General features: G+C 37.7%; 1 pseudogene across 1 annotated transcript in view; it reads right to left on the bottom strand.

Annotated features, from left to right (window-relative positions):
- LOC308338356 (sentrin-specific protease 2-like) overlaps positions 1 to 13,720 on the bottom strand; it is a 176,811-nt pseudogene extending 163,091 nt beyond the window's left edge. Inside the window, exons 1-3 of the transcript in view lie at positions 13,630 to 13,720; positions 13,226 to 13,369; positions 10,497 to 10,622 (exon numbers count right to left, since the gene is read on the bottom strand). The product of the transcript in view is annotated as a sentrin-specific protease 2-like (transcript). The remainder of the gene's footprint in view (positions 1 to 10,496; positions 10,623 to 13,225; positions 13,370 to 13,629) is intronic.

The following is a 13,720-nucleotide window of genomic DNA, read 5'->3' as shown; positions in this document are numbered from 1 at the left end:
TTTTTTTACTCACCTTTGAATTTTTGAAATTAACTCTCTACTCATGTAGACCTGGACCATTCATTATAAATATTGCATACTAATTGTTTGAATAATCCATGGTTTATGTGTTTATTCACTGCTAAGTGGATTATTTCCTATATTACAAACTTGCTCAAAGAATCTCCCTGTGTACAAGTGCCTGGGTTGTTCTAGGGTAGAGAAGTATCTTGGCAAGGTAGATGCATCTTCAATTTTACAAAATATTCCCAAATTGCTCTCCAAAGTCATCAAACCAACTTATACTTCGACCAATATGGACATGATTTCATCTTCCCCACACCCTTACTACTTGATGTCAATATATCCATTGAATTTTTCCAATTTGCTATTGAAATATATTTTCATATTTGCCTGAATTAACTTGCCAATCCAATCATTTGCCAGGAATCTCATAATGTCATTTTCTGGAAAAAGTCTATAATAAGACAAAGGAGCAAATGAATGCATGAGTCTAACAATTCAACCATCATCATGAAAGATACCTTTTTAAATGAAAAGACCAAATCAAGGAAGGAAGGGGATGGATCAACATCTGAAAGTATAAATATGAATAAAAAAAGCATGTTCTTCTTACAAGGTAGCCACAGGTAAACCAACACAAAAGAAATCTTAAAGTTTACTCCTGATCAGCAGTTTAGGACCAACTAGATTATACTAATGCCTAAAGAAACCACAAAAGCTGTAATTTCCTCTTTGTATCTTTCAGAAGCAGGGTAGAAGTATATAAACCCCAATGTAAAAATTAATAAATTTTGCTTGTTGAGATCTCATATCCCATTTAGTTGGTAAATCAAGATTAGTTCGATCATTTATATATCAGTTGAGGATAAATTAATAAGCTCTGTGCACTAGGTCGCTTTTAGGTAAAGGGAATTGAATACAAACCTTTCATGTCACAAATGTGCTTGCTACTTGGCCTTCATAAAAATAAAAACTACAGTGGTCCTATGACTATGAATGCCAATAATTTTATATAAAAGAATATTAAACACATTAAACTATTATGTGTTCTTGCCTACCAATATTGTACTCAAATCCAGAAAAAATTTACAATGAGTAACCCTGGCCTTGATAAACGTAATTTTTAATTTGTTTTTCGTTGTCACTTCTGTCGTTCTTGATTTAGTTATTCTATTTTCATTTATGCTTTCTACCATTGAAAAATTGATAATATTCAGCTGTGTAAACTGTGTCTTTATCAGGTTAATTTATTGGGATGTATTCTAGGTAAATACCCTCACCACAAGGAACAGAGAAACTTCTAGAAATAAAGTCTTTACAGAAACAGAAAAATAAAGCCGATGCATGGTGCTGGCCCATTACACGCTAAGGAGCCATGAAGCTGCTTTGATCTTGATTACAATAAGACTCTCTGCAGAATATTAAAAATAATTTTCTAGTGATTTATTAATTTCACTTTAGCCAAAGTACATTGTAAGTCCTTCCATTTTTATAACTTGTTTCAAAGAGGGAGGAGGAAAAAGACTGCTTTGATTTAATGGCCTTTTAAAACTGGCAAAGTTTGATTACTTGGTGTTCAGTGGAGTCAATGATTTGACTAAAGCTATATTTTTAAGTGTAATCAGTTACTAAGAAATGATCTTTTAAAAAGCCAATATGTACATATCACTAACAAAGCAATGCAGTGATTTTACATTTTCATTTTGAAAATGATGTAGTTATATTTCTTTTATAAATGCTATTTGTGAAAAAAAATTATACACAAAATTGCTATTAAGTTTTTCTTAGGTGAAATCTTATAATGAGGAAAAGAAAATAGAATCAATACCATAAATTATATTCCTGGGTGCATGCAGCTCACACAATAACTAAACAGCATGGAGTATTTTATGGCATTATTGAACACATTCTGTGCTTAAAGAAAGGAAATAAATACAAAAATTTTCCATAAATATAAAATTTGTCATATTTAGCTTGAAATTATTCTATTTTCAAATCCTTAAAAAATTCATTGGTTATATCCTGGAATAAACCCCACTTGATCATGGAATGTAATTCTCTTTATATATTGATGAATTCTACTGGTTAATATTTTATTAAGGATTTCTACATCTATATACATGAGGAATATTGTATATGATTTCCTTTCTTTGTTTGGTCTTTGCCTAATTTTGGTATCAGGGTAATACCAGCTTCAAAATGAATTGAGAAGTGTTCCCTCTCTTCTACTTTCTAGAAGAGATTATGTAAAATTAGTATTAATTCTTCTTTAAACGGTCAGTGGAATTCTCTGGTGCAACCATCTGGGCTTCAAGTTTTCTTTGGGGGGAATGTTTTTCATTTCAAATTCAATTTATTTAATAGTAATATGACTATTCAAATTATTTCATATTGGATGAGTGTGGTGGTTTGTGTTTTTTGAGAATTGGTCCATTTCATCTAAGTTGTCAAATGTATGTGTGTACAATTGTTTAGAGTAGTCTATTATCATTTTGATATCTGCCTGGTCTGTAGTGATATCCTCTTCCTTCTTGATACTGGTTGTGTCCCCTCCTTTTAACTTTGAGTCTTGCTGGAGGGTTATCAATCTTATTGATCTTTTCAAAGCTCTTTGTTTCATTGATTTTCTTTACTTGTCTTTTTTTTTTTTTTTTTTTTTTTAGCGAGAGTACAAGGGGGTATGGGGAGTGGGAGGGGCAGAGGGAGAGAAAGAGAGAGAATCTTAAACAAGTTCCATGTCTGGCCTAGAGCCCCACTCGGGGCTAAATCTCACAATCCTGAGATCATGAACTGCTGACCCACCCAGGTGCCCCATCTTGGACTATTAATTACATCTCATATTGTTTCCTTCCTTCTGTTTGATTTGGGTTTATTTTGCTCTTCTTTTTCTAGGTTCTTTAGGTGGGAGCTTAGCTTATTGAGATTTTTTTCCTCGCTTCTAAAGTGTGCAATCAGTGCTATAAATCTCCCCAAAGTAGCCGTGCCCCCCACGTTTTTATATACTACAACTTCACTTGCATTTAGTTCAATACACTTTTGTCATTTCCTCTGAGACTTCCTTTCTGATTATTTAGGAGCATGTTGTTTAACCAGCACGTGTTGTGTAGTTTCCAAGTGTTTTGAAAAATTCCTGTGTAAATGTCCCTTTTCTTATAGGGATACCAGCCAAACTGTATTTAGGGCCCACTCCAATCTGGGATAATCTCAGTTTAATTTGATTACAACTGCAAAGAGCCTATTTCCAAATAAGATTACATTCTTGGGTTCCAGGGATAGGACCTGGATATCTTTGGGGGCCATTTTTCAATCTACTACAGAGACTTTGTTTTAACTCTAGAACAAAGTGTTGGGAAAATGATTGTCCTCCTTTTAGGCTAGTCACAACCCATCTCAGAAAACATGCAGCACATTTTACTAACAATTATACACAGGATTATGATGGGTGCAACTGGAGATTAGAGGCAATAAATCGATAACTGCCAAAGAACTAATTTCAGCTATAAGGTGTTTTCTTCAATTAATTTGACGATCAATATAGAAAATACTAAATCATACACAAGTATAACTAGTTTTCTTTTGTAGCAAGATCAAATTTTGTCATGATATATGTATCTAAACAATCTTTATTTTAAAGAATGCCTTTCCCACTAGAGATTAATCTTCAGAGCAAGGCTCTTATCCTGTACTGTTGAATCCTCAGGGCTTAGCCTAGTGTCTAACATATGTTAGGTACTCAATAAATATGTGTTCAATAGATTGAATAAATGAAAGCATACAATTTGATGATAACATTTGCATGAATTCCTTTAACAAGACCAACGCTTCTATTTTGACCCCAGTTCAGATCCTCTGCTCTGTCTACTCATAGATCCCACCATGGTGGCCCAGCCTTTTCTGATATAAATGTTGACATGATATGTGTAGGGTACTCAATCTTTTTGTGTGAGTGTCCTAAAAAAATTCAGTCCTAAAAATAAGACATCTTCATTAATTGCAGAGCTGTCATTTTCTTTTTCTACATTTTGATCTTGTGAAATTTTCAAAACACAAAAATACAATGACTAAGGTAGCAAACATCCATGCTCCAGTTATCCATGGGTGTGACCCAGTCTTTAGAAAAAGAAATCCATCCCGACATAACCAAAGTCCACTCTAACTTTTCCAGTTCCATTTTACTCTCCTGCCCACACTCCATCTCCTCATTATCATGACCTTGAGCTATATACTTTCAGTTCTTTCTGAAAACATTTATATTTAGATCTTCTATTTACCTTTACTCTTTCTTATAGAGTTTGAATACAGAAATATTTTAATTTGTAAATACAGATAGCCAATGGTTTATTTATCCTTCATGCATTGATTTGAAATGTCATTCTTAAAATTGTTTATTTTTTAATATTTATTTATTTAAGTAACCTCTACACTCAACATGGAGCTTGAAGTCATGACCTTGAGATCAAGAGTCACCTGGTCTTCTGACTGGGCCAGTCCGGCACCTCTACATTTTTCACATGTAATTTTCTATTTTTGTTAGTGTCTCCTAAATTCCCTTTTCTATACCACTAGCCTTTTAGTTTATCCCTGGCCAATAGCACACTGCTTAATTACTACAGCTTTATAAGGAATATTGATACCTAGTAAGGCAATTCCTCCAGTTTTGTTCTTCATCTTGGTTATTCTTGCATCTTTACTATTCCAGTAAGTTTTTGGATCAGTTCATCAGATTTCATTAAAAAAAAAAAAAAGAAAGAAAAAGAAAAACAAACCTAATTAGTATTTTGCCTGAAAATGAATTAATTTATAATTTTATTTAGGGGATTTTACTTCATTATGATATAGGAATCTTGGAATCTACGAACATGACATTTCTCCATTTTCAGGTGTACATTTAACCTATATAAAATATCTAATATAAAACATTTTTTAATGTTCCATATTTTCTATATAAAGATCTTTGACAGACGCCAGCCATCTAATAGCTTTTGCCAGTATTGGAGAATTGTGTTTTTAATATGTTTTCTAAATAATTATTGGGATAATAGTACTTAGTGTTTACTGAGTACCTATTAGGCCAGGTACTGTTCTAAGGATTTCACATACATTACCTAATCTAATGTTCATAACTACTGTGAGGGATAAATAATATTGTTAGCTCCCATTTTATAGGTAAGGAAACTGAGACACAGAGAGACTAAGTATCTTGCTCTAAGTCACACACACATACACACACACACACACACACATATTTAGGATTATATGTGTGTATGTAGAGATATATATATAGGATTAGAAAAGAATTAGGATGTCCTGCCGTCAGATTGTCAGGGAGTAGGGTGCCTCACAGAAGGCCTTAGATACTTAAAGTAACTGTGGTTAATCTATAAATGGGGCAAACAAAAGGACCTTTTCCTGCCCAAATACTCTGTGACAAAATCAAATCTGATTTGCTCTTTCACTGTTATGGATTAAAATTATAAACTCATACTAAAATTTATAAAATGAAATTATAAAATGTGAAGCAAAAAATAGGTAAATATCCCTTTAAGAGTTGTGCTGTTGTAGAATATTAAATCATTTTGTAGCTGCCTGGCCATCTGACAAGAACTGAAAAATAAGAAAATGAGTTTTGGAAAGGACAAAGCATTCCTAAGTTCTATAGGTACATAGGAATGGGAAAGGACACATCTTATACTGAATATGCCAATGGAGCTCTTGAAAGAAGTTACACAGACTGCTACCACAAACCAGTAATGATGGAAAAAAATCATCTCTTTATAAGGCAAAATTAATTATTGTTAATTCTGTCTTGAGTGATAGCTGGATGGACCACGCCTATTTTTTTTCCAGTTGATGTCTCCAAAATAAACATATATCATTTATTATTGTCTGGTTTGTAATTTTGCTCGGATAGGTCTACCTGATTTATTCATGTTCCATTTATCTAGTTCTACTCATGTGTAAATATTTTGTAAAAGTTATCTTCTAATCACAAAACTGCAGGGTCCCTCTCTGTGTTTTTTTTGAAGCCAGCCAGCCCTAATGGTTTTGATGTTGCCAGATTCCACTCATCAAAACAAACCCCTAAAGCTTGTGAGTTCCTGCTCTCTGAGGACTGAGCAGCATTCTGCAAAATTAAGAATCATCTCAAACCTTCACCTCAAAAATAAATAATAACTAGGAAGTCACACTAGCCTACTTTCATTCTTAGCTTCTCATTTTCAGGTATTTGTAGCAATGCACATGCCTTAGAATGGAATTGTTCTCCAGAGAGCTCAAGTTATTCAAAGGGAAAGTGAAAGTAAGTCCTCCGTATGGGCTGTCTCATAGCATATCTTTAATATTATTTTAAAAACAAAAACAAAAAATAAAAAAATAAAAACAAAATTCCATGGGGCACCTGGGTGGCTTAGTTGGTTAAGCCACTGCCTTCAGCTCAGGTCGTGATCCCAGAGTCTAGGGATCGAGTCCTGAATCGGGCTCCCAGCTCCGCGGGGAGTCTGCTTCTCCCTCTTGACCTTCTCCCCTCTCGTGCTCTCTCTCTCTCAAATAAGTAAATAAAATATTTAAAAATAAAAACAAAATTCCTTTTTTAACTACACATTTATCTCTCTTAGGCTGAAGTTCATCAGCCTGTATTATTCTCATGATTATATAATACTAATTTCCCAATTAAATTAACTTGTCCAAATAAAAACTAATTTTGGTTCCTGTATATCAGAATATCCAAAATCTCCCCAAGGACCACCCACTCTTAAGTAGTCCAAGAATCCATGAATGTGACTCAGGCCAAAGAGACCAATCCTGCTTCAGTGGTAGACATTGTCAGTTGCTATACCAGCAACTCCTCTTCTCCTTCTAACAGAACCTTGAGTTTATTAGTTACTCTCCATGTAGCTATTTTCTTCAGGGAAGACAGGGCCCACCACCCTCCCCAGCAGGTAACTCCAGATTGACTGGAACCAGTCATAGTTGTTTTATCCCTCTTGGCAAACGTTTTGTTTGGCATAGCATGGGACCCAGTGAGACACAGGGAGAAGTCTGCTGAGGGACTTTGGGGAAATGTTTTCCTTTTCCTAAAAAGAGACCCAAGATAGAAAGATTTCTTTTTTCCCTTCCTCTTAATATTGATAGGAAAGTAAGTGATGTCTGGCGCTGCTGCAGTCATGAAGCAACCATGAGGTAATCTGCTGTCATGAGGAGAATGGAAGACTAAAAAGGATGGAAAGGTCCTTGGCTTCCGATGACTTTTTGAGCCACTGAATTAACCAACTCTAGAAAAGCCCTACCTTACAGAATTCTGATTAAGGAATGTATTCAGTTAAAAGTAATGGAAATCTCAGTTTATAGGGGCTTAAGAAAATAAATATTCTTTTTTCCTTTCAGCATGAGGTCCAGAGGTGGGTATGGGCGGGGGGGGGTGGGACAGGGGGGTAGGTTGGAAGATGACTGCCATACAGCAAAGTAGAAGGGGCCTATATTAAAAGTATTTCACAATATAGAAATTAAAATATGGACTTATAAGGTGAAAGTAAATATGAGGGAACATGAATTATCCAGAGCACAAAGTATGGTCGAAAATGAGGACTTGGGATACAGCTAAGGTTGTGTTTACTTCAGTTTATTACTAAACAGCCCAAAAAAAGGAATGCAAAAAATAAACATGCCATCAGGGGAAAAGTGAGCCAACTTTGCTTCCTATCATGACCCGATTTCTCATAGACGTGCACTCCAAGTTATCTATACCTCAGCAGCGTGAGGAACCCACCACTTCAGAGGAGGCCAGACTTGTGAGCTTCCTACCTCTTATGCTGTTAAGCTAAGGAAAAGCAGCCCGGAGATCAAGGATCTACTTGTTATGAAAGAGAAAAAAGTTCTAAAAATAACAAAATCTTGCTTTAATTCTGTGACCATTCCATGGCTTACACAGGATTAGAACTATATGGATAGAAGCTAAAACGAGGGGTGTCTGGGTGGCTCAGTCGTTAAGCAGCTCCCTTCGGCTCAGGTAATGATCCTAGTCCTGGGATCAAGCCACGTAGCAGACTCAAAGAAACAGAGAGAGAACAAAAAGGTAGACGCAAAAACCCCAGGTCCTTGGAGCAAGAAGGCTCCTGAGTTGAGGAGGCTAAAAACCCAAGTCTGCAATGTGCTTGACGGTGCGACACTGTATCAGAGAATAGCCCTCGACGTGGAGAAGAGAAAGGTGGCACGTGATGGAAATTTTAAATCTACTGAGCTTCGTTTGTCAACACTTTTCTTACATTGAAATAAAAAGAAGCAATATGCAAAGAAGTCAGTCAAGCTCCTAGGAGAGTTAATGAACCGGATACTCCAGGGAGCTGAGCGGTGAGAGAAAAGGAACCTCCAAATGCCAGGTGCTGCCATAAAATCCACACATTCAAGGCCATTGGATGTGAGCCGCTGAGAGTTTTAGAACAGCTTAATGTGTGTATAATAGCGCTTGAGAGCAAGAGTACACAGGGCCAGCTTCAAGTGGCAGCTAACAGTAATGGGACCGGGACCATAAAAAAATAATGAGAGGGGCGCCTGGGTGGTTCAGTTGTTAAGCGTCTGCCTTCCACTCAGGTCATGATCCTGGGGTTTTGGATGGAGCCCCTCATCGGGCTCCCTGCTCAGCAGGAAGCCTGTTTCCCCCTCTCCCACTCCCCCTGCTTGGGTTCCTTCTCTCCCTGCATCTTTCTCAGTCAAACAAATAAAAATCTTAAAAAATATAATAATAACAATGGGAATTAAAAACAGTCTGGCATCATTCTGTGCAGGATAGCAGTTTTCAAAGCGTAATCTCTGGAACAGCAGTATCAACAGCACCTAGCAACCTAGCACCAAGTACTCAGCCTCCAGGCCAGAACTACCGCATCTAAGCTTGGGCGGGGAGGCCAGCAATCAGCGAGTGTTCTAACACAAGGCCTCCAGGAGATTCTAATGCATGGCCAAGTTTGAGAATCACCAGCACCTGGACAAGAAGGCCAAGGCACCAGGAAGCGTGGTGAGGGGTCCAAAGCACCAGCTCTGAAGTCACGCAACCTCCAGATTTGCATCTCAGATCTTTACATCCAGTGGTGTGAAACTGGGCAAGTACTGAAATCCTCTTAACCTACTTATAAACGTACTTGTCTTAGAAGTTTATTGTAGGGATTGCCAGCAACATTCATGAAACCTGCTCATTAAACAATATTAGCTATCATTTCACCATCGACATCATCATAGCACGACCTGAAGGCATGACTATGTTAATTTCTCTGGGTAGGAAAGCACCAGGTATTCAACGTTCAATGTATTTTATAAAATAAAACAAGAAGGTAGGTACAATTACTAGCAAGATTTGCATATGAATGGTTGAATTAGTAATAACTCTTCTAGGACTCAACATATTTAGCACTGTTTTAATGCTTTACATATATTAATTCATCTAATCCTCTTTAATTCTTACAGTAACTGTACAGAGTTTGGGGGCACCTGGGTGGCTCAATTGGTTGAGCACCTGACTCTTTGGGTTTCAGCTCAGGTCATGATCTCAGGGTTGTGGAACTGTGCCCCAAGTCAGGGCTCTGGGCTCAGCATGGAGTCTCTCCCTTTTTCCTCTCTCTCCCTCTCTGCCCCTCTTTCCACTTGGTGCAGGCAAGCACATGCTTTCTCTCTCTAAAAACAAATAAAACCAGTAACTCTACAGAGTCTATTATTGCCCCTACTTCACGGAGGAGGAAAGTGAGGCAAGAGAGGTTAAGTACAGTCCTGAAATTTACAAAGCTAGAAAGTGGTAGAGTCAGGATTTAAACACAGCTAATCTGCCTCGGAGTCTATGTGCTTAGCCACTATGCTACAGTGCTTCTCAAAGTTAAAAACAAATTTTAATGTTAAAGGCAAAAGTTTCAGTTATCCAGAAAATAGACTTACGTGGAATATCTCATTCTCTGAGGGATCAGAAAAAGAAAACACTCTATCCTTCTTTCTGCTCCCTGCTCTAGAAGCATCTCTTCCAGATGCATTCAATGCCCCAACTGTTTCCACAGATAAACTGGTAGCCCGCAAAATGGCAGAATCAGAGGCAGGAAGAGCTAGTGGGAAATGCACACAGTGGGAAAATTCATTGATTTCCCCAGCTTCTAATTTTCTCAGTGCAAGGGCATTCCAGGGTAGCCCAAATAGCTACTACCCTCAGGCAGCAACAGTATCTCTGCTGTGAATCAGAAGCTCAGACAGTTGAATGTACTAAGAGGAAAGAAGAGAACAGAGCTCAAGGGGGAACAGGCTGCATTGCTCCAAGATGCACTTTCCATGCCTACGCCAGCAGCCTAGGTGCCTGTGTCCAGAAGGAAGGAAGCAGCTTCCTTGACCTTGGCTGGTAGCTTTTACTGGGTATTTGTCAGGGCTTTCAAAACCTCAGTGTTCCAAAAAAGAGAGATCAGTTGCCAAAGCCGCAACAGAAGGAGGCAGTCGTTTGGACAGAAAGCTGGAAGGCAGATCAATTTTACCCTTAACTCGTGCAATGTCTCTGGCTTTTGAATGTCTGCCAAATTCTTTAGGCTTCTTCAAGGTAACCAATCCAAACAATTCACTCACTGTTTCAACGCTCTGATTGCCAGTAGTTCCAACACATACTGTGTTGTGGTAAGAGAAAACAAAAACAAAAACAGAAGTCTCCCTGTTTCTTTCCCGATGGCAGAAAACAATCTAAAATGAAATCGAGAGAATGTGAGATCCTCCCATTATTTAGAATGAAATATCCACTGTAGCAGGTTTTTAGAGGAATGGAAATTTCAATAAGCATGCTACTCCTTTTATTACCTCTCACGGAAAGTGGCATCTCATTTCTCATACACACACACTCCCTCAGCATCTTATCTCATCTGTTATGGAAACAGACATTGAAAAGGAAATACCCCTGTTTCACCCTATGAGTTTTCCCACTATCTAATCTGTAAAGGCAAACCAGAAGCAACAAGGTATCATATAGGTCAGAGTAAAATGTTTCCTTTCACTGTGACTGTTCATTGTGCTAAAATTGAGAGTTTTTCTATTATAAGCACATTTTCCCTGGCTTTATATTCAATTTATCTGCAAAGAATTGCCCAAAGTGAAAGAATTCTGAGCTTTTACTGGATGTGTAATTATAATAAACTATTATCATTAACTTTTAGGTATGGGAGTAGTACTTTTTAAGTTCAGTGACTTTGATCTCAGGCAGGAAATGAGCTTCCTACATAACAGAAGAGGAGGAATATGTAAGGTCTACAAAACACATTGCCTCAGTGTCTTTTCTAAGAAAGGTATTCAGGTAATTACTCAGCAGAAAAAGCTTTCTTAAACGTTGCAGAGCGAAACAGGACTATCCTCTTATTTTCCATTTGATAGAATCCCTTTCAGAAACTCCCAAAACTCTTCACAAAGTACATTTCATGTCATTTTTACAGCTGTGTTCTGGGAATTGAAGAGATGAGGGAGTGACGGGCATTGTGGACTCTCTTCCACCCCTCAACACTCTGCTAAGGCATTGTGGACAGGCTCAGACCAGAGATGCAAGGCTGAGTCCCAGTGGCACAGCTGAGAGCAGGCGAGTGGACAACTAAGGAGTGGATGTGGGAGAAAAAGAAAAAGAAACAAAACTTCCTTTCCAAATATGCGGAGTAGAATTATACTGTACAATTGATTTCCAGTTTTTAAAACTGGAAAACTAGTCTCCCCAACATATACTACTAATTACAAAAGGATAAAGAGTAAGCTTACAGTGGAGCAATGCAGGAGTCTCCACCTTAACCAGGGGATCAAAATTAACATCCACAGTACTGGGGTGCCCACATCGTGCACCTCCTGATAAGATGTGAGGAGAGGAACACAGCCTCACTTCTGCAATAATCCTGTCAAAACCATGAGGAGACTCCAGACATACCCAGACAGAAGGATATTGCAGAAAACAACTGGCCTGTACTCTTCAAAAATGTCAAGGTCACGAAGATCCATGAAATACAAAGGAAGACGGAAGAACTGGTCCAGATTACAGAAGACAGAAGGAACATGACCACTGAAGGTAACACTCTGGAGAGTAAACATTACTGGGACCCCAATGTTCCAATATGAAAAAGGTCTAGGGACTAGAGACCAGTATCATTTTAATATCAAACTCCTGATTTTAATCATTGTGTTGTAGTTATGTAAAAGAATACACTTACTTTAAGAAACCACACTCTGAACTACTTAGGAGAAAGGGGTATCATATCAGTAAATTACTCTAAAACTATTGGAAACAAGAAACAAGATGGGCCAGAGGAGGAGACACACCATAAGAGACTCTTAATCTCAGGAAACAGAGAGTTGCTGGAGTGGAGGAGGGTAAAAGGGATGAGGTGGCTGGGGGATGGGCACTGGGGAGGGTACGTGCTAGGGTGAGTGCTGTGAAATGTGTAAGACTGATGATTCACATGTATATATATATATATATATATATATATATATATATATATATATGAAACAAATAATATGTTATATAAATATGTTATATTTATATGTGTGTTAATTATATGTTAATTACATGTTAATGTTATTATTATATGTTATATGTTAATAAAAAAGGAATACAAAAATAAAATAAAATCTTTTTAAAGAAAAGAACAATAGAGAAGGATAAAGCAAATATGGTAAAATATCTTTGTTATATTTTAACAGCTTTCTACAAATCTCAAACATCAAAGTTATGTTTAAAATTTATAACATAAAACATGAAGATATGTTTCCACAGTCTAAGGGGAAAGGAAAAAAAAATAGCTTAATCCACTCACAGGGAAGCTCTTTGAGGGAATACTGTAGTTTCTAGACTTGCTTCCCTATCCCGCTGTCCCTTCTTTTCTCTCACAAACGCTTAAACCTTCATTGTCAACTTCCATTTCTACTTAAGAAAACCCCCATTCTCTTGGAGCCAGTGTAATACATTGGACTCAGTAGCTTACTTCCCAAATACTGAATAACTCAGTCCAGAATGACATAAACAGGGAGGGTTGTAGATGGATGAATAGTGGGGCTTCGAGGACCCACCCAGTAGGGCATCCTTCCACTGGTGCGAGGCAACAACATGCCTCATCATTCTTCCTGCCCATTTACAACTTCAAAACTGTATCAAATTTGCACATCTCTCTTTTTCTCTCTCTCTCACACATACACCCTAAGAACAAAGAGTGATTTTCTGAGACAGCACAGAACAGGTTCATACGGAAGAAGCGAGAGCTCCCTCTTAAATTAAGTAATCTTCGCACTGTCCCTCTTTCAGCAAGAAGATGGCACTTGTCATTATTGAAGTGCATTCCAACTACTGCTCTCATGTTCGTCCTCCAGTTTCCCAAACACAGATCGGGGCCTGTGGATGAGGAACAAAAATCCATTGCTTCAAACAACAGTTATCTGTCCTTGTTTGCCAAATTATGGCTACCAAAAGGCCCAGGAGAAACTCTGGAGTTACAGCTTTTCCATAACTTAAGTCTAGATAAATATCTAGGTAGTGAGTTCTCACAGGGTTCAGTAGGAGAGCATATCAGCATCTAACCACAAGAATGCAGGAGATTTGTAGGGGCAGAGGCTTATGGAGTGAGCATTTGGAACTACCCGTCTCCACCTTACCTCTGGCATCTTTGCTCAGTGTTTTCTCTTCTAAGACTCCGTCCCTAATCTTAACGTGTACTCTCATTCTCCTTTCAGGACACTTCTCCAT

The sequence above is a fragment of the Martes martes genome, assembly GCF_963455335.1.
Source record: "Martes martes genome assembly, chromosome: 2".
Lineage (NCBI taxonomy): Eukaryota > Metazoa > Chordata > Mammalia > Carnivora > Mustelidae > Martes > Martes martes.
Note: the sequence above shows the minus strand (reverse complement) of the source record. Positions and strands in the feature narration are given on the sequence as shown.